The sequence below is a fragment of the Barbatula barbatula genome (genome assembly GCF_947034865.1).
Source record: "Barbatula barbatula genome assembly, chromosome: 16".
Lineage (NCBI taxonomy): Eukaryota > Metazoa > Chordata > Actinopteri > Cypriniformes > Nemacheilidae > Barbatula > Barbatula barbatula.
Window position 1 is genome coordinate 10,348,641 of NC_136779.1, and position 21,893 is coordinate 10,370,533.

Sequence of the window (21,893 nt, forward strand, 5' to 3'; positions counted from 1 at the left end):
TATTTTGGTTTAGATATGAAAACTTATTATTTCTTTCTTAATTAGGTTCACATTCATTTAACTAAAATTGCAAACAATACAGTTGGCCTTCTGAGTTCAAAGATTTCTAAGTTACCATTTGTATAAAAGAAATAGAAAGAAAAAATAGGAGCTTTTTTAAACACATTTTTTATTGTTGATATCTGGTTTACCTTGAACCAACAGAAACAAATTGGATTCTTTAACTTTATCGTGTATGGTGGCTGTTTTCATTTGAAAGTAGTTTAATTAGTCTCTTAGCTGTGGTTTTGAGGCAGTAACTGTGTTGTATCTCACAGGATGTAGCCACGTTTTAAGGATTGACATACGGCATTACATTTTTTACCAAAGATCCTACTTTGGGAGACTATGGTTTGATGAGGAAGAAAGAAATCCTTGGCACAATGAGGTCATCATGCTTTTTTTGGCCCCTTTGGCTCAGTTTCCGGTTGCAAACTCACAAGGCAAAAGATTCCTCCTCCTCTGGAGCCAATGGCAACATGCACGCTGGAACAGTCTATTGTATAACTGACATAGCGATAACCGTAGCAACCCTTCAGGAATTTCATAGCAGTAAAAATCATGGATGGATTATGTGAATTTAATATTGATGAAGTTGTCACTGCCTGTAAATAACAGACGTCTGTCTGTAAAACCATACATTTTAGTTTTTAAACTCTATATTTTAAATTGTAACAGCACTCATAGGACATATTTAGGACTTGCGTGGGAAAGGGTTAATATTTTGAATATCAATTGTGATACTGGTCTGATGACAGAAACTTTTAATATATATTGATAAATTAAATAGAAAACATCAACGTCAAGCAAAAATGTGTTTAAGTTAGAAACCCTTCATAAGCTCGAAATATGGTAATGATTAATTATTGATGTAAATCATCATTAGATATGATCACTTGCTTTGGTCCAGATAATATGCTGATGAAAACGTTTAAGTTGGTCCTAAAACCCTGTACATTTCTTTCTATAATGTTCAAGGACTTTGCCTTGACTCTGCTTGCTTCTTTCTAATTAATAAAAAAGGTGAATTTGCGTGCATGTGTACACTTTCTTTAAGACCGTTATGGCCTTGAACTGAAGCTCAGCACGCTGTCGGTCTGATTAACTGTGCTTTTTAACCTTAGCAAAGGTATTCTGCAAAATCACACAGTTAATTTTTATTCAGTATTATTTGAACATGTTTAAAGCCTCCAGTGCCTATTGTTTTTTTAAACCAGTAATTTCCTACAAATTCCTTTTTACTCCAAAATGTTACAGAACAAGTGTGTGGATATTGAACTGAACACTGAACCAATAATATTCTCCTGGTATGGACACAAAACCACTGAGAAATGTTTCAAAATATCTACTTTTGTCTTCCATACAAATTCTGAGCAGTAAATCATGTAGCTCAGTGGTTAGAGCATCCGCTGGCAACACCAAGGGTTTGATCCCAGGGATGGCGCATACTCAAATACAAATGTCTAGTTCAATGCAATGTAAATTGCTTTTGACAAAAGTGTCTGCCAAATACGTAATTGTTTTTTCTATTGTGCTTTTCTTTACATACAATTACATTTTGTCCCTACAAAAGGTGTATATTTTAATTTTAATGATGGCTTTCAGAGAATATTTTGTATTTTAACTGAAACCAAAAACTCTATTCTCAGCATAAGAGATGTCTTTACATAAATGACATTTTGTGGCAAGTTGTTGAGTGTTTTAATGTTGAGTGTGTGCAATCTATTAAATCTAACCTAAAACGATGGCTTTATATTTTCTGTTTGTGCTTTTACCTCTCCGCCTTTTCTCTGGCCACTATCAAGGGTATGTTCATATCAGTTAATATCAGTTACGCCCCAACCCATAGGGAGCATATATCAAGCAGATTTTTGGGATAAAGAAATGGAGGGCTTGCACCGTCCACGTACTGACCTATTGTACCGTGCTCAGAAATGGTGGGCTCCCTTTTCAAGGGATCAATATTTTACTGCATTTCACTGGCTCTGTACTTGTACTCCGCATAAACTTTTTGGGCACAAATGTGCTCATGATACCTTTCTGAGGGACTATGGTCTAAACCTTTTTCTTAACACATGCAATCTCTCATAGCTTTATAAAATATGCATTTAAAGCAAATTTGTAACTTTTACTAAGGCGTAATGTTTTTATTACTTAACGATACAGAACACAGACACATAGACCTATAAACAATAACATATATAAATAACAAAATATTTCGTTTCATCCGTGAGATGTAAATACTCAGACAGTTGCGCGGAGGTGAGTATTCTTCACCAGAACAAATGCTTGATGCACTGTCATTCCCTGACAGCAGTTCCGGCAACAATCCACCGTGAGAGAGAGAGAGAGAGAGAGAGAGAGAGAGAGAGAGAGAGAGAGAGAGAGAGAGAGAGAGAGAGAGAGAGAGAGAGAGAGAGAGAGAGAGAGAGAGAGAGAGAAGTCTTCTAGTATTTTACAATGTCAGTCCTGTAGAGAGCGGTAGATAGTTTAATAAATGGTTTTATGCGCGCCTTGTGGTACTGTACATGAGAGCGGGACTGGGGAGGGAGGAGCGATCGTAGTATTTCTCCTCATTTCAAATCCCTGTCGTGGCAGCCCGGCCAGAGCACTTTTCTCCCCCCTCGCAGCCAAGGTGTAAAACACCAAGATCGAGAGCTAAGTGCATGTCCTAAATACCGAAAGGAGGACTTTAGGAGGAGGAAACATTAGTTTGGGTGCACGCTGCGGAGGTATCGGCTCAACTGTGTTCACTCTGCACTACACTGGATACGCGAACCGCCTGGACTCTTTGACTTCTCCGGATCCCCCGGATCGGCCTCCAAACCCGCCAAACATTCACAAGGTGAGCGGCACGACGTGCTCCGATATTCACAGCTTTCGCGCGCGCGCGTGCGTGCGTTACAGCCAAAACGAAGCTGTCTCCGGTGTGTGCGCTAGCGGCGTGGTTTGACAGATCGCGAGCCGTAAAGATGAAATGATTTGTTCTCATGTCTTCTCATCTCTTACAGACGTCCCGCGAGTTAAATGCATGTTATTGCTCGGGTTGTAGTTCGACTGACATTGCACAGGTCGCCGGCGAGGAGAGTGTCTTGATGTGTATGGGGCCTAGTTTAGCGAGCGCATACTGTAGCTGTGTTAGTACAGTATGTGCCTCTGCTACACACACACTGTACTGTAGCTGGCATGCAGCATTGTGTTCATGGGTTCAATTAAGGTAGTATTCACTTTATAAGATTTGCACAGCAGATAGCACATGTTTATGGAAATAGAGATGAAATTAGAGTCATCTATGGGTTTACGAAGTTTATGTTAAGTGTAAACTGTTATCTTACCGGTGTCTCTGTGCGTTTCAGCACAGACGTGGCTTGTGTTTTTATGGCGCGTTATTACATTGTTATGTACATTTATATATGAAAAACACATTTTCATTGTAATGCGCCTGGATGGTTATTTCATTGCTTGAAATTTTTAAAGACATGTTAAACATTATACAATGACGTTACCTTATTGTATTTTTTTTGCAGTTTGAACTTTGACTCATATAGCTAACTTATGTACACAGTTTACATCAGTCAGCCTTCTCTGATAGGACTCTGTCATAGGTATCAATTGAAAAGACCTAGTTTTGATTATTGTTTTTTGCTTTGTCATATTTTGATTGAAGATCTAAAGATCTAAAGACCGAATAGAGTTTTGTTATGCGCATGAAATTACTCAAAACCAAAACAAGTCGATAGCTTTTCTTTGTGTTATACTGTTAACACATACTGTATGAATCATTTTGAAATATGCCACCTGTTGCCACATTATGATTACACATTCATCTGGTATGTATTTCTATTTTTCCAAAAGGCTCAGTAGGGTTTGTCTTTTGCATAATAATGACTTATGCATTATGAAACTATATATTAAGTTACCTTTTGGAGGATTCGTAGATAAGAGTTTTCTTTGTGTAGACATTGTAGGTTCTGTCAATGATGTTTTTCGCCTAATGTTTTAAGTATGCACATCTTACCAGGGCCGAGCTATAAAAACCAGACAAAGATGAGTTGCAGGCATTATCCAACAGTAGCATGGGATGTTCTGCCTGGTCCTGATGAGTTTTTAATGGGAGGAAGTGACCTTCCGTGGCCCCTCTTCTAGCAGCTCGCTATACCCACAGCCCCCTCCTATATAAGACAAAAATGCCAAATGTAAAGTGAAAATGTGTAATGGAAAAGAAGGGTTTGCAGCTATACCCGTCAATATTGTACTACACCAGATGCTGGGTAATTTAAATGGCTTTGTGGTTTGTCAGTCTAACAATGATGGGTTTGCAATATGAACGTGGTTAGCTTGTGACCACTTCAGCAAACCCATCAAGCCCTTGGAAATACTTGAAGAGTTTTTAATCGTTTACGTCATACATGAAAAGTCCTTGCAACTTCACACCCGAATCGTAGTAAACATCCTGTTTTAAACCTCAGTTGCTGCTTTTCATAATTAAATTATATTACTCCAATACCATAACATGCATCATATGATAAATATGTTTCTGAAAAGTGCTTCTCTGCATTGTCATACTCACATTGGTGTGACATTTTTTGTTGACCAAGTAGTTAGGAGTGCCTGTGACCCATAGTACATCACAATATTCTCTCTCTAGCCTTACTGTATATCTGTCATGCATTTCTATCCAAAACACACAAATTAGACACTAAAGATAAGCCCATTTGTAAAACATTGACCGGTGTTATCAGTTAAAGTTGGTTTTGTAAAAAGCTGTAAAAGTTTAATCTGCTTTTAAAAACAGTTAATAGTGTTTAGCGAGGTGTTCTTGCAGTGTCTACTTTCGTTTTGTATACATGTTCAAATATTTTAAGCATAGCGTTTATGTTACTCTGTGTGTTGTAGTATTAACATGCATTCACTACAGTTTGTTGGTTTATCTTTAAAGATAATACTGGCTTTAAGGTACTGCAGCCTCACCCGTGACATGTGTCATCTCTTACACAATTCATGACTGTGCTACAATGAGTGTTAATCTTCTTCCTCGACTGCGTTCACGGCAGATGCTGAAGTGAACTTTGACTTCAGTTTGAGGGCAGCGCAGCTTTCATTTCTGATAAGCCTGCGAAACATGAGAGAAATTATCAGCACTCAGTTTCATCGCCTGTGAACATCAGCTGTCGCTGTTCTGGCTCCTTTAAGATAACGCTGCCCACACAACATGGACGTACGGAACACACACACACGTGTACGCAGCCTCGTGCACTCGTAGATTTCTTGATATCTTCTGCCAGTCTGATATGCACCAAAAGTTCTGCTGGGTCTGTATTCCATTGTCATCCGGTTGCAAGACGACTCCTTATTTCAACTGTCTTCTTTTGTCTGTAGCCTGGTTCGCTCACGAGAGATTGTGGTTTCCATGTCAATGAGGACCAGCGTTTCATGTGGCCTTTCTAAACAGCTTTAGAAACCCGTTCCCTCGCCCCACGCAGACACGAAACCAAAAGAGACGAATATATGCTAGGATTTAGAGTGCTAGAAGAGGCCACACTTCACACTTATTAACAACTTTACATCTCAGACAAGCTTTTTAATCTGCGCTTCCTCGCCGTTGTTCCTTTGGAATTGGATTTTGCTGGTTTGTTTTTTGAATGGAAAGAGTGCAAAGAAGACATAAGAATGACTGACTGGTGGTATAAGTGCAGCCCAACATTGAATTATTGTAAAGAACAGTCAGGGGTATCAAATGAAACTTTCAAGAGGTCCGAGGTCTAAATTCACTTTCCAGTAATAACCTGAACAATCAAATGTCCTGAAATCCCGTAACATTTTACACTTCTGGTTTTAGTGTTCCACGTGTTGTATAGCTGTGAAATGAAATAATCTATGTGTATTGCAGGGACACCTCTTGTAGCCATGACACCTTGAAGCAAGAAATAATAAATCCTATTTAATGACTGCTTCTTTGTCCTGTACAGAGCTACAAGGAATTAAATTATCTCCAGCGCTTTACTAACTCACTTGTTTAAAGAATAAACAGCACTGGCTTAACTAGCGTCTGCTTTCGCTTGAGCGCTAATGATGCCTCTGACCGCATGATCAACAATTATGATTCTTGTGTAAATAAATTGTTAAGCACACCTTCTCATTTTATGTATGCTTCTTCAGGTCTGCGCAGAGAAAAAATAACAACGAATGTAATTCAATTATGATAAATGATTCGTAGGAAACGGTTGTGTGGCCTGTTGGGGATTATTTTGTCGAGTTGGTTGTTAAGTTCACACCAACAATGATAACTTTAAAGATAACTGTAGAATTTTTCATGCTTTGTTGGCTGGACAAATACAGCACAAACCATGTATATTTATCTCTTGTGCTTATGTCACAGAGAATACACTGCTTTTGAAAACTGCAAGTCTGATAAATTGATTTATGGTTTGATTTTAGAGCAGAAAAACGCATGTGTCATCACCTCCATTTCAAATAATCCTGGGTAATATATAACTTCTATAGATAGTGTACTCTAAAATGGACGATAAGTGAATTGGCAGGCAAATAAAAAAGCACTTAGACTTATGAAAGTGGTATTGTTCACAAAGGTTTTATTTCTTGAGGAACATTATTTGCATTGCATATCTGCATCATTGTACGCTGTGAACTTCTGTCAACAAATCCTAATGTTTGCTTGTTGTACAGTGTTTATCTTGCAGAATATTATGAATAGGTCTGGGTCACTGAAATAATACAGAAACTGATTGGAGTGTGTAGCTGGTTGTCATTTTTATATAAACGATCATGCTTGAGAGATTCAGCTGGATTGAGTCCTTGAGCTGAGGGTTTGGCAATGCTGGTGTGCCTCACCTCTTAATCATTTTCTTTTCATTTTGCCTTTGATGTGAAGGGCACCATTTACAGCCAGGATTCTATTTTTAGGCCAAATACCTCAGAATAAACCCCGAAAAGTGTTGTTATTTATTATTTTCCTCAAACAACAGAGTGTGATATTTTATTAGGATCATTTTTGTCAGGTCTGTTGTGTGTGCTGTGTAGGGCTGGGCGGTATACCGAGTTGGAGGGATATATCGATATGTTTACCCAACGCGATGCGGGATTAGCCTATATCGTTCATATCGATATGGTTTGATGCCGTGCACGCGCTCGCTCTGCGCGAACCAGATCGCGCCCGCTTGCCTGCTCCAGCACACAAGGTAGCATGCGACATGGAGGAAAGAAAAGTCGCAAGTGGTGCGATAAAACTAAGGCGGTAGCTTATCACATTGCTAAAGACATAGTTCCTATTGCAACAGTGGAACAAGAAGGTTTTAAAACGCTGCTAAAAACCGTTGACCCAAGATACCAGTTACCCAGTCGCAAGTACTTTGCAACAGAAGCTCTGACGCAGACGGAAGCTTTCCGAGCGGCTCGCAAAAGTGTCTCATTTCACGCTAACATCCGATTTATCGTCAAGCAGGACATGCGAGCCATATATGAGTTTGACAGTTAATTTTCTTGAAGATTGGGAAATGAAAACTGCGTGTGCTGTATTTTATTTATCAAATATTTTATATAATTTAAAATATGTTGTGAAGCTGTTTATTTGTAAACAGGGAGGGAAAACCCTGTATTTGCATTCTATTTTGCTCAAAAACTGTTAAAATGAAGGTTTAATAAAGGCTTTGATTTTCGAGTAACCATTTATTCCTTTTGGTAAAAAATACCGGATATATATCGTATACCGCTATTCCTCCTAAAAATACTGAGATATGAATTTTTGGCCATATCGCCCAGCCCTAGTGCTGTGTCAGTCTGCTGTTTTTGCTGTTTGTGTTATTTTTATGTTTGAGTGCAATTGTGCTGTTCTTGATTCTGTGTGAACACAGATTGTAATTTTTGCGCCTTTTAGCTGTAGGCAACTGGCATTTCCCTTTTTGCTGCCAATATGTCTTTAATTAATTTATATCAAACTGTTAAAATAAAAGTCCCCTTGATCCCATGCAATGTTGTGAATGGAAAAGTGACATCTTCCACAGGCTTTGCTTTAAAATCAAGGCACCTATTTTTTGTGTCAGGTGGACGCCGTCCAATATTTTTCCTGAATATATTTTCAATATTTTAACCCCCATGTATCAAAATGGTACATGGGGTTTACAAAAATGGTACAAAAACAAACATCTCAAAAGGCACTGTTAATAACACAATCATTCAGCTCATTACGAAGCTTACATGGCAAACAAATGTGCACAAGCCACTTCACTGCAAAGCCATGGTGCGCTGTCGTACGTTTGAGGCAAATATATACAGCCAACAAGTCAACAGATACAATAAAAATTTTTAACCAAACTAAAACCAAATTGCAGGCGGCCTCCAAAGTCTCAGAAAGTCTTGGCTGTGTTTCATTTCTGCAGAAAATTGATTTGCCAGCGTTAATTGGCCGGACCCGTGACTTTCAGCAAATCAGATGGGCGGTGGGCTGGCATTGCTCTAGGCCAGAGAGTGGCGTGTTGCAACAGAGGAGGCTGCATTCGAGCCAAATAGCGCATTTTACAAATAAATAAATCTGCAAATCGGCTTTGAAAATGACAGTTGTCGATAATCATAAAAATGCTTAATATATACGTCGATAATCGACCAGGGCAATTATCCCATATCAACTATACAAATATTGTGTATTTAGATTTCTGCTTGAGTTTGCTCTCATTTGTCAGCGTGTCCTGATCACTATCTCTTAGCCTTGGAATGTTATGGTTGTGGACAGAACCCAAGCGCAGGCAGACATGTGTCGAACAACAAGACTTTATTTCAAAACAAAGACCCTCGATGGGGAAAACATGAACACAAACAAGACTGAAAACTAAAACTTCCCACAAGGGGGACAAAACAAACAAGGTCTTAAGAATAACAAACTAAGTCCACAAACTTGAGTCCAGGGAACAGGAACACGGGTAATCCAGACAGACGAAGGGTAAATGTGCAAAGTGTGCAAAGTGCAAAATGAACCGACAAGAGACAGAGGGAAACTGGGGCTTGATAAAGGGAAACACTAACAAGGACTGATGACACAGGGAGAGTGGCGGCAGGTGACATGGATGAAACACTAAGGGAAAGCTAACAGGAGGATTGCACGAGGCAGGTGAGGGGACTGAAACACTAAGGGAAAGATGGACCAGGGCTGGAGACAAGACTAACACTAATGGACCGCTAACCGGGAAAACAAGGGGGCGGACTAAAGGACGTGACACCGGAGAGAGAGCATGGCTTCTCAAACCAAAACAATGCTCTTTCTCCACACAAAACACATGGGACTGACATGATCCTGCCACAAGACTCGAAAACCAAGACAAGGAGAGGTAGGATCATGACATGGAACACCTGAACTTTTATATTTGCACTGTAAAAAGACCACACAACAACAAAAAAACCAATTTCCCCTTGTTTTTTCTTGTTTACTCAACTTTGATTAAGTAGTTTATCTTAACTTAATTATAAAAATCAGTTGAACCAACCTCAAATAACTGGACAACAAGCAAATTTGTGAGTTCACTCAACTGTGGATTTAAGTCCACCCAATTGTGTTTGAGCATGTTTATAATGAGATCAAAATAATATAAGTCTTATGGACTTATGGTCTTATGGTTCAGTTACTGCTAAAGCAGTTTGTGTTGAGTCCACTTTCAGGGGTAGCAGCACGGGATCATGCACTTAGACCTCAACCGAGAAACACAAACATCAATCATGGTGACAATCACAAAACATCCTTCATTAAAAAAGCAGGCAACTAAGCATTTTCAACAAAAACTGCATGCAGTAAGCAAACCCTAAAACAGGAATCTTTTTTAAAATTTGGATTCAAAACCAAACTAAATATGGCACAATGCATGCTGGGAACTTTTCTGTTTGTCGAGTTTACCTAATTTCAGGCAACAAAATAATCGTTGTTAGCAACACGCTGTGGACGAATTTAGTTCAGTACACACACACAATTTTATATTGGCTCGTTCAAGTAAGGCAATTACATTTGTTAGATTAACATATTCAAGTAGGATTTTGACAGTGTGCTTCTAAGATTTATGTGTTTTCTTGCTTTAGCGTACACTCTAAAAAATGCTGGGTTAAAAATAACCCAACTTGGGTTATTTTGGTAACCCAGCGCTGGGTCCAATATGGACCGAGCCAACGCTGGGTTGTTTTAACCCAGCAGGGTTGGGTTATGGCTTTGACCCAGCATGTTGGGTTATATTTTTTACCCAAAATTGGGTTAAAAATAAACATAACTGCTGGGTTAACCTCAACCCAAAATGGGTTAAAAAATACAACTAGGTATTTTAATTTAAAAAATATTTTAATTTGAATATTAATAGTCTATTTGTGAAAAGTAAATGTTGTGTTTGTGTGTTGGGGTCTGAGAGAAGCGCATGGCAAATCAAGTAGGGAAAAAACTCGTTTATTTTACATTCAGCGATAAAAAACTGCATGAATTCTTTTTCCCTAAGAAATGGTCACAATAAAAATGTATTAATTGTAGTGTACAATTTCTCTAGTAGGAGTTTATCCAGTTTATTTTTACGCAATGTCAGCATCAGTTAACATTGTGTAAAAATAAACTGGATAAACTCCTACTAGAGAAATTGTCACAATAAAATCAATTGTAGAGTAAAAAATCAGTGACATTTTAACTTCTTTTACACTTTATAAACATCAGCATGTCAGAATCAATAAACATTCAACCAAAGCAACAAACTGCATATATTCTGTTTTCCTAAGAGAGAAATTGTCACAGAAAAATAAATTGTAAAAACATTGGCATTAAAACTATCACAACATGTTTAATTGTTTAATACTCTATGCACTTCTGCATAATGTCAGAATCAGTTAAAACTCAGCCAAAATAACAAACTGCACACATTCTGCTCTTCCTTAGAGAGAAAGGGTCAAGAACTTAATGATTTAAGAACTTAAATCATTATAAATTGACCTGGCAAAGCTGTTCTCACTGACAACAACTACTGTTTAGCAGCAGAAATAAAAGCACGTAGAATTCTTATTGATGGAGTTTCATCTCCAAGAAGTCCAAACACCACAGTCTGTAGAAACTGCCAGACGGGGGAGCATTGCTTGGGGTAATTGATATCCAAGACGTAGAAAGCTTTAAAGCAAACATCTACTGCTGCCAGCAATGTTTTTTGCTCAAGTGCTTCTCCATTTACTATAACAAAAGCCTGAAAGCACTCGTTGTCTCCCAGCATGAGAACATAGGGAAATTCGACTGTGCCTTTTGATCTCAGGTATTCAGCCATGTTGGTACCAATCTGAAAAATAAATGATGTGAGAACAGAGCTCAAATAATCTGAAGGGAATAAATAAAAAACTTGCTAAAATCCTTTTTGGAAGAACCCCGATATTACTATTTTCACATAGTTGATTTGGGCTCAAATTAATTTAAGATTTCTTGGGAAATGTGAAGGCAAAAAATTGCTTAAATGCTTGATTGCATTTTTTACTAGATTTATACACAGCTGAAGCTCACATTTTGACAGAGTGCTAATACATATGGAGAGCACAATGTCTTGTGACACCTTGATGTGCTTTTAGCAATGGCTGTTTACTTACCGGTTGTATGTCTATGAATGCCCTCCTGGTTTCAATAAAGGTTGGTTTGAACATTTTCCTTCCGATCTTATAAACTGAAGTTGGAAGGACTACAGGTAGGACAATTAAGGCAATGTCACTCTGATGGTCTGCAATTAAAATTAAACGAGTTCATGTAAACACTTAAAGTGCTAGCATCCTTAACATTTGACACCAAGGGTTACATTTTTTACAAAGGGCAAAATATAATTACCTGCTGACATAGTTTGTAAGTTGGACAGTAAATGAAGAGTCCATTTGGCCCGATGGATGGCTGTCTCTTTCATGTATTGTTCAACCTGACTTGCTGGCCAGATATTATTTTTCGAAGTCCAATAACAGGGATAAGCGAGGTCAGCGTGGAGTCGTCCAAAAGGTAGAGGGTTTCTTGGTCAATCTTCTCAGCTGTAAAAGAAGTTACATCCAGAACATGTTATATTCTGATGCGGCAATTACATGCTCTATTGTTAGTAAGTCTGTCATCTGCTAAATGAAAGTAGATACATTGAAACAGACCAAACTGAGGAAATTACAATCATGTAAAAACAAATGGCTACGCCACAGACTGTAACTTCAACTCCGATTTTTGTGCATATCCGATTAAAATTGAATTTAAATTATATATTGTCCAAACTATAGCAACTGTTCAGATCCGATGAGTGTCCCATGGTTGTCTTTCATTTTTGCAATATGTGATTTGGTGCCTATGGCAATGACAGGGAGCGTTGAACTTAATGCGTTGCTTTGCAAATCGATTGGTGCATGACATCGCAATACTCAGCACACTGCTCTCTGTGTCGCTCTTGCTTTATGATGATGTCAAACGCGTCCACACAGCTTCTTGAGGATACTCCTGCGTTACCCATACAATGCATTTACTTAATGTCACAACAAATACGCCAAAAGTCTGTCAAAATCCTGTGAACACTGTTCTCAATCGCGGATAAGCTCGGATAGACGAATTCGACACGAAGTACGTCACCGAGAGGATGCGAATGTGTTGTAGTGCTCTCATGGACGCACGTCTTAGCCTGACAGGGTAGAGAAGAATATGTTGATAAAAGTACTTTTCTGGACCTTGACGGGCACAATTAGCATGATGTCTATGAGGTGGTATGGAATATCTCGGATGTGGATCTAAAATATCTTAATTTGTGTTCTGAAGATGCTAGGAGGTCTTGAATCGTGTAGAGCGTTATGTGTGTGACAAAACATTACCAAAAAAGTATTTTTGGATAAACTATCCCTTTTAATAACACTTTAACCTTGAAAAGCAGTGCATTGCTATAAACAACACTGTAAAATATTATACATTCACACTTACCTTCAAATGTGGGAATTAACTGGTCAAGTTTCCATTCTCTAAGCTTACTTTGTACAAAATCATCCATCTGAAAAAAAGAGTTACAAGACATTTTAGCATTCTAGACACATACATCTTAATCCTCAATTACATAAAGTGGCATGTAAATAATAATCTATATTAGATGCAAAACCCTCTAATTTAAGTCCGTCAGACGACATTTTGTTTAAACGAGCATTTTTTATCAGGCCCCTCCGTATACCAGCAGCATGCTAACGTTAGATTTAAAACTTTCGAATCGAAACACTGGCATCTAAAAACTTATATTAAATAAATAAATGGTAATGAAGTGAATGTCTGATATATTCAAGAAAAAGGAAAATGAACGTCATGATATAACGTTACGTAAGTTATCTTAATGGGTAAATCATGGCAGGTTGAACGTTTAAGACAGCCAAAAATATAGTATTCTCTTTGTGAACAAATAAATTGTGATGTAATGAATGAATAACTTCATAAAAATTGTCGAAAACTGAAAACTAGCTAGGCGGGAAATTATCGTGCTAACAGAAACTCAGGGCAGCAAGCCCAACTTGACCGTAAATAACCGCAATTATAACAAACGACTTATAATACAACAAAATGTATCTTAAATATAAAGTATAGAAATAGTTTTTTTATAAAGTATAGAAAAAGTAATTTTACACCATCTTACCTTTTCTGGCCTCAAAAATTCATCGACGAGCCTCAGCTTCAGTTTTCGCGTCGTCTCACTTCCCTGAGCAGACTCCGTTTACTAATTGCGCAGCACATCCGCCAACAAAAAGTAGTCCTTAAGCCCGAAGCGTTGGGTTTCTTTTCGTCAAGAAAAGAACACTAAAAGGCTTATTTAAAAATATATTAGTGAAGCGTTTTCATTACATGTCCCAAGAAAGTTTAAAAGTTCCCTCTCACTTGTCCCTCCCACTGGTTACTGCGGGATACAGGCTGATTTAACCCCCAAAGTTCACCTCAGGCATTTTCACATTTATCGCTATTTAGTTGTTTTTTCCACAAACATATTTCTGCCAAAAGCCGCAATATTTTGTCAAGCGCCGCAAACGGTGGCGGAGTATTATCAACACTGAGGGAATCGTCGGAACCTTTTTAACGTAACGTGCCGTTCTCTTTAACGTCCGCATGAACAACCCAGCACTGTTGGGTTACGGTCGCCAACCCAAATTTGGGTCAAATCAACCAGTTTTCGTACCCAGCGGTCTTAACCCAGCGCTTGGGTTGAAAAAACAACCCAGCAGTTTTTAGAGTGTATGTTACAGGAGCATGCATCTTGTTCTGGATGTGTGTATCTAAAGGCAGATTTACTGGGATGTCACTGGATTTATTGATGCTGTAGGGTCAAGTCTTTCTTTGTCATGTCTAGCACGTTTGATCTTGGCAACACCTTAGACAAGCCTTTAACACTGACTTCAATAGAGACTGTAAGGAAAAAGCACTTGGATCAGGATCTTGTTAAGCACATTCTCTGCAGGCTTTATCAGATAATGTGATGTACTCTTCAATTATAACGTAAGTTACCTTAAACCAGATTGACAAGTTTTGGAGTATGTTCGAGCGTTTATATTCTACACCTCTGTTATTAAGTAATTAAATATGTTTTATGGCTAAAAGTGAAGCCAATCACACCATTATGTGTTTAATAAACATTTAATTTCTTCTTTAAATCATGGAGTTCGCTGTTTTAATTTGCTGCTATAAGAACTTAAAATCTAATATTAAGGCTGGGTTTTATAAAACATGGCTGTAGGGTTTTACACATTAAAACACAAGCATCATTGAGGTCTGCTTTTGATGTTGGGGCACTTTCATCCCAAAGGTGTTTAGGTCTGGGCTTTGTGCAGACCAGTCAAGTTTTTCCACACCAGATTCAGTAAATCACTTTTTTGGTTCATGCTGTGCTCATAGGGACATTGTCATACTGGAACAGAAAAGTGCCCTGTTCTGCTGAAAATGTTTGTCTAAGGAGGTTGCCTCATGATTCTACACCTTTGTTAAATGTAACTGAAATATTAAAACCTGAAGGGGCTGTCTGTACATTTTTGTCCAAATAGTGTATACTGTAACAGCAACCGACTGTTCTATGCACTGGACCGTTTTATCTTTTAAAAGCAACCACGTTTTGCATACGTTATCTTGGGCAAAGAAGTGAAAATGTGACAGCATCTTAGCCCAGTGTCAACTGCCAAATTTCATACAATGGATCATTAATGGTCATGCAGTTCTCCATAAAGTATAAAACACATGCAGTGAAGTCAACATATGCTTCATTGCTCATAAGGCTTTTAAGGTAAATTGCAAGGGAGACAGTTGTATGGACTATAGGGTAAATGAATGAGGGCCTGTAAATCTTCCAGTCAGGTGTATCTGCAGCGCTCCGGTCCAACTTTTGCGTTGGAGTGGCCTGTGTGATTCATGGATGGAGAAAGGAGGGAGAGGAACTGGCGTGGAGACCTCTCGTTGGATGACCCTGAACTAGTGAAACCTGAGGCAGCTGTGAAGAGAGACCTGCCAAGTGGTTCTGTGAGTAATGAGCTGAGCCGCCCGCATAACACAGTAGAGTAATAAACACACAATTGAGCTTTCACACTTTGTTTGGTGGCTGCTCGGCCCAAACCAGAGTTTGATTTCACATTGCATTATGGGTCAGGATTGTAGGATCATAGGATGTTCGTGTCCGCGCTATAATGTCGTAGCTGTTTATTTGGTTGCTAGGTAGCGTCTCGGAAGACACAAGTTTCAATGTTATGGAAGAATGTCCCTTTAGATTTGGACGGACAGTTGTGCACGTGCAGGATGTTTTGAATGGCACAGTGCATCAAGCACAAGAGATGAATATTCTGTTTTACATAATAGTAACTAAACATGAATCACGTTTCAATCATGAATCAATGCAATGTGTCACTTCCACGCATTGCCACATCGTATGACAAAATCATCATACGCATACATTAAAGAATACGTATTTCGAGATCATGTAAATTACATTTTATGCAGTCTGCCAAGTTGTAGCAACACGCTTTGGACGAATTTAGTTCAGTACACACAAATTGCATGCTTAGTTTTATGCTACCATGTTACTCTTACACCCCTGGACAAATAAACATTTCAACATGCTTATAATAGCATGCCTTTATCCAAGTTAACGGTAGTGTTACACCGTGTCTACACCGGACACCTGCTTGTTATACGTTTATATAATGTATTGAATATATTTACTTATTCCTATGGTTTAGAGTTCTAACGGCTGAGTTTTACAGATGATTCGCAGATAAGAATAATTGACGAAATAAGAAAATTATAGTGTTTTTACACCTCGTCTGTACGTCAATTTGTTGTTGGACACTACATAAACAAAAATAGGACCTTAAAAACCAAGGAATATTTTCTCTTTAAAAGAGCGGATATTTTACCAATTTTGGGAACTGCTATTTTGCACTTTCTGACAAGTCAGCTGTGGTATAGTAAATTTAATTCGCTGTTACACTCAATGCACAGAGCAGATCCAGAGAAAGACCATCCTAAAAAAAAATTTGTTTATCTTGCAGTTTAGTCCTACAGGGCTGAATGTATTTGGTTTCTCTCTTTCTTTACCGCTCCTATATGCTCCGCTGTGCTTGCGCTTGAGGTGTGCACTCTGTTAAAGGTCCGGGTGAGGCACCGCTCTTGAATTTGACTTCGGCCTTATTTGCCTCAAAGACCTCACATTATTATATTTAGTAACGTTAAATTTTTTTTTTTTTAATTTGTGAATCGATATTCATTGTAAATCTATCTTTTTCTCCCACCGCTAAAAAAATACATAACAAATATATACAGTACTGAATACACAATAATGCATGAGTTGACGTAATATATTTACAGTCTCAAAGATGTACACGTATAGTGTGGATATGAATGCCTTGGCAATCTAAAGCTTTTTGCACGCCAGTATACCATCTGGAGGCGTAAGGTCGCCAGCTCAGCTCTGACAATGTCGCAACATCTGTCAGCTATCAGATCAGAGAGAGCAGAATCCAAATATCTTGTGTTTTACGATTCGTTGGCTGTGAGTATAGAAAGTCACACACATTGCCCATTGTTTCCTCTGCACAGTGTCTGTAAAGACACAGCTTTCTAAATTATCTCTTGAGGGCCTTCATAGGATCAGAAGCTCAGTGTGATTTATAAAACTGAAGCTCCTTTTCTCACGGCCATATCTGACTAGAATTAGTATGGCAATTGATCACATAAAGGGTTTCTGTTTTGTTTGCTAGTACTAATGGTTTCACACAATGGTTAGCACAATGTGCCGAAGATAGCTGTTGGTGTTTTTGGCTACAATTGTGTAATGGAAGTTTCGTTTTTTGGAGTCCACAGAGCTGATAGGAACATCTGTGTATAGTCAAGAATTAAAATTTGACAAACAATACTGTAAATAAGCAAAGTCTGTTTATGGAAATCATGCTGATTGGCGGCCATATTTGCAACATCTCCGGTCAGCTATTGCAATCATTGGGGTGTAACGATACACTCAACAAGGCTTCTTAGGAAAGTCCACAAACTTGTAAACCGGAGCAAGGGTCATCCAAAAAACACGAGGATAGGTATAAAGGGGAGAATACCCGTGAGACCATACATCCAAACACTAAACAGTAAATATAAGACAATGTACAGAGGGAAACTGGGGCTATATAAAGGGAGACACTAACAAGGAGTAATTACCCTAACCACATGATGACGACGGGATACAGAAGGGCGGGGATGAGAGACAAAACAGGAGGACACGTGGCACCAAGTGACAACAAAAAGCCATGTGTCTCCACACATAACACAACAAAAACCAGAAAGACGTGGCAATGTTATGAATCTGCCCAGGGAGCTAGAAAGCTCGAGACAGGAAGGACATAGTCCTGACATAAATATTTCTGTTTTGACATAATTTACTTGACCTTAGAATTGATTTAAACCAGGTAACTACCTTTTTATTTTTCAGAAAAGTTTAGTTACTACTGGATATGCATTGTTGCAACACAAAGAATATTAGACCATGTGTCACATTATGGAGCAGCTCACATTAGCGGATAAATTAACATTGGCATATAAAAACATTTGTGCTTGCCTTTGTAATGATTTTCGGGGTGACTCGCAAGCAGTCACGCCTCAAGTCTGCTGTGTTTTACCGGCGATTGTGAAGGAAAATAAGACGCTTTGTAAACTACGTGGAGACACAGATTTTATGTCTTGTGCTTGTGTCTTGTTTTGGGATTAAATTAAATTCTAAAGTACATTTGGTTGTCACTCTAATAAATAATAAAAACTGTGTGTGCATAGATGGTTTCGACAGATGCGTTAACTTCCGGTGTTTGGTTATAACAATTGATTTTTTATTTAATTTACGTTAATATGAATTTATATTAATATTTTATTCTATATTAATTGTATTAAATTAAAACTACTCAACAGTTATAGACTCATTTGCAGAGGTCTACTGGAAGTTAAGTTTGGTCCACATAATGTTTGTTTATGTTGTCATTTTGACACCGTCAATAACAGAATTACAGGCATAGGTGTGACGACCATACGTAGCTGGTGTGTGTTTGTTGGATTTTTAAATAAAGTAATGTGCACTTTGAAGCACATTTTCCATGTTCCCACCTGGCTGAGGTATGTGGCGGCCTATCACGCATCGTGACCTAGCGCTGTGAACCCAGTTTTGGCTGAAACCTGTATTTAATAAGACAACAGGAGTCATAGAGCGTTTCATGAATGATGTTTGATGTAAAGCTTTTGTAATAATGCCTGTGGCTTTATTGCCTTCTTGTGGTCATCAGACCTGAACGATTTCGCCTTCAAGGACGTCGACATCAAAAGACCTTCTGTGCCAAAATTGTGATGTCATCACATGCCTGGTATCATATGATGTTGGGAACTGGCCTGGAAACGGGCCGCAGAGAGGAACGTAGAAACAATACGTTCAAACATCCCAATGGAGGGGAGCACACAATTTGCTATGCCTGACAGAAAGGACCAGAGACTCTGATTTTAACAAGTGTGGAAGAAGTAAAGAGAGAAAAAATAGGTCATGCCTTCGAGAAGCAATACTTTATCTGAAAATGAAAAAGGTGTCAAACCCTAGCAGCCTTACTCTTCGAATGTTGCACTGAGTGTAGACGGGAGGCCTGTTTGACTTGGCATGCAGGCTGGGCCCCATTTTGGCTCGTACCCCAGCAGATGAATCTCTACATCGGTAAGGGTGTTTTTTTTCTCTATGTGTGTGTGAAAGCTTACTCTATTGCTTTTTATGTTAATTGGCTGTTGTTCGATCAGTCAAAAATGAAAACCCAGCCACAAACTTTGACAAAAGGCATGATAATTACTCGGGTAAAGAAAACAGTTGTTGAAAAGGCATTGTTTCTCTTAGACCTCTTAGGAGCTGTTGTGAAATGGCAATAGAATGGGAACACAATATTATTGTTTAGACGTGTCATCGGACGCATGCGCCTGGCCCGAAGTTAACTTCCGGTCTGTGTTTGGTAATAATATCATTATTTTAAATAAAAATAAAACTACCAGTAATTTTATCTTGTCGCTCTCTCTCTCTCTTTTTCTCTCTCTCTCTCTATATATATACTGTATATACATACATGCACTGTTGCTTCGCAACCGTAAACAGCTAGACGAAATAATTTCATTATTTATAGGAATGTTTATAATGGCTAAAACAACTATTTATTATTATTGAACAATTATGTATTGTTTTCACCGACAGCATCGTTCCTCCGTTGCTTCACAATGTAGGGCATTGTTCTGTTGTATGGTGCAATTTACAGTAATGTTGTATAATCAGCTTTGTAACTTTGCATTTGGTCTTACTCAAGTGAGGGAGGACTGAGGCAGTCCAGGGGACACACTTTCCACAACAGTCGAAGATGTTGCAAGTTCACTTCATGTTCTCATCTGTCAATGAGACATTTCCAGATCAACCGTTTGTGTCAATTTCCAAACAGAGATTATATATAACAGTGCTTTCACATTAACCACCAAGTTTTCCCATTCTCATTCTCTGTTATTCTGCCAGTAGTCATGTGTTGCCTAAGCTTTGACTGTGGCTAAATGACTTCTTTCTTTTTGTTGCATAAACTGCCCAAGAGCAGCCCACTTTGGCGGGCTAGCTGTTTAACTAGGGTGCAACGTTGACCAATCACAGTTGCTGTCTAGGGTAAAGATAAATTATAACACAATACAATGTCAGTGTAAAAAAGATGTACATAATATAACACTGTCTGTGACTGTAGAGAAAGCTTATGGTAAAATAACAGAACATACAGAACAGACTCTTGCGTTTACACTGTGGGAATCCCAAAATATTTCTTCACAGGTACTTCACAAGTAATCAAACTCAATTTTCTTTTCTCATGTGACTCATGAGGGGTGTAAGAGGGGTTCTATGTTGAATTGACTGTTGATTGACTGTTGGTGACTTAGTGGATGTGTCAGTCAGTCTACGGCTTTTCTGGATGAGGGACGGTTCGCTTTGATTTCTACTGTACTGGCTGTGAATAGGGCTGCACGATTTGAGGAAAATGTCACATTGCAATTATTGAGGTAAAAATTTTGATGTGCGATTGCGATTACGATAAACTGGGTATAATGAGTCAACTTGGTTGCTATCAAGGAAAATGCACACACAGATAACTGAAAATGCTGAAATGTATTTTTCTCAACTGAGATATACAGTTCAAACTAGCAACAACAACTAGAATTGCACAAAGTTTTCAAATTAAAATAAAATGTTATAAAATTAAATAACTGTGACATCTTTGCATTACTGAATTAAATTAACTTAAATATATATATATATTCTCAACAGTACAGGTAAATTAAACAAATAAAACATAAATATTGATTACAATCCTAACAAACGTACATTTAAGCAGGATGTAACATATACTAGTATGAATTCTTTTGAAAAAGAATATAAATGTGTGGTTCACTCTGTAAAACTTAAACCTCTATAATCTTTGTTGTTTCTTTAAATGGTTGTTACTTAACCAACTGGTTGAATCCTCTTTCTAAAACATTCAATTTAGGACTTTAGTTTAACAAATTCTGCACAGTACTTCTCTCTGCTCAGTGTCTGATATCCTGAAACCAAAATATCGTCAAATAAGAGAGGTAGCATTTTTTCTGGGCACTAGTTCAGTGTCGGCATCCATTTTCTCCCGTCTCCACACTGCGCCCCGCAAGTCACGTGACCAACGCACACGCCACCGCCACACAAGACGACTCGTTTTTTTTTCTCGCATAGATAATGGACATATATTTCTTAGAATAAATGTCTTGCTACGTCCACGAATGCACTTGTTTCTTTAATATAATCACACAATTTTTCCGTTATGTAATTGCATAGCCCGACATCGCGATTGCGATATGATTAATCGTGCAGCACTAGCTGTGACAGTGTCAGTTTTTTGGGAAATATATCTTTTTTTATATAAATTGTACGTAAATAATATATATATTATTGTTTTTGCATGTAGCAACCACATGACGACTGGAAGATAAATATAGATTTAAATACATTTTGATATATGATATCTGAAATAAATGAGGATGAAACATCCGTCCATGTTTAATGCCCAAATCCATCAGTGAACGGCACACAACAGCATATAAAACATTTAAATAAACATCAGTAAATAATGAAAACTTAAATAATAAAAGAACGTTAAAGATGAAATAAAAATGCTCTTGTGCAGTCGTGTATTAACCCTTACATTCCTTAACAATCCATTTGAAACGTACTGTTTAAACCTACCTTGGCTTTCCTGTTCAGATGGCCATAAAAACGTTACTTTTTCCTACTCGTTGATGGAAAACTAACATGTTGACATTGTTC

General features: G+C 38.1%; 1 protein-coding gene and 1 long non-coding RNA gene across 6 annotated transcripts in view; one reads left to right on the forward strand and one right to left on the reverse strand.

Moving 5' to 3' along the window:
- Positions 1-2,587: 2,587 nt before the first annotated feature.
- thrab (thyroid hormone receptor alpha b) overlaps positions 2,588-21,893 on the forward strand; it is a 121,652-nt gene continuing 102,346 nt past the window's right edge. For 2 of the 5 annotated variants that reach the window (XM_079476575.1, XM_079476579.1), the window contains exon 1: positions 2,588-2,884. The gene's annotated coding sequence lies outside the window, so the exon portion shown is untranslated. Of the gene's footprint in view, positions 2,885-3,155; positions 3,257-15,455; positions 15,536-21,893 lie in introns of those variants that run through there. The other 3 variants (XM_079476577.1, XM_079476576.1, XM_079476578.1) reach the window with 3 other exon arrangements.
- Positions 10,402-14,090, reverse strand: LOC306905380. The gene is made up of 5 exons (XR_013787727.1): positions 13,674-14,090; positions 12,980-13,046; positions 11,870-12,060; positions 11,638-11,765; positions 10,402-11,336 (listed from the first exon to the last, which is right to left on the reverse strand). It is a non-coding gene; the product is annotated as an uncharacterized lncRNA (long non-coding RNA).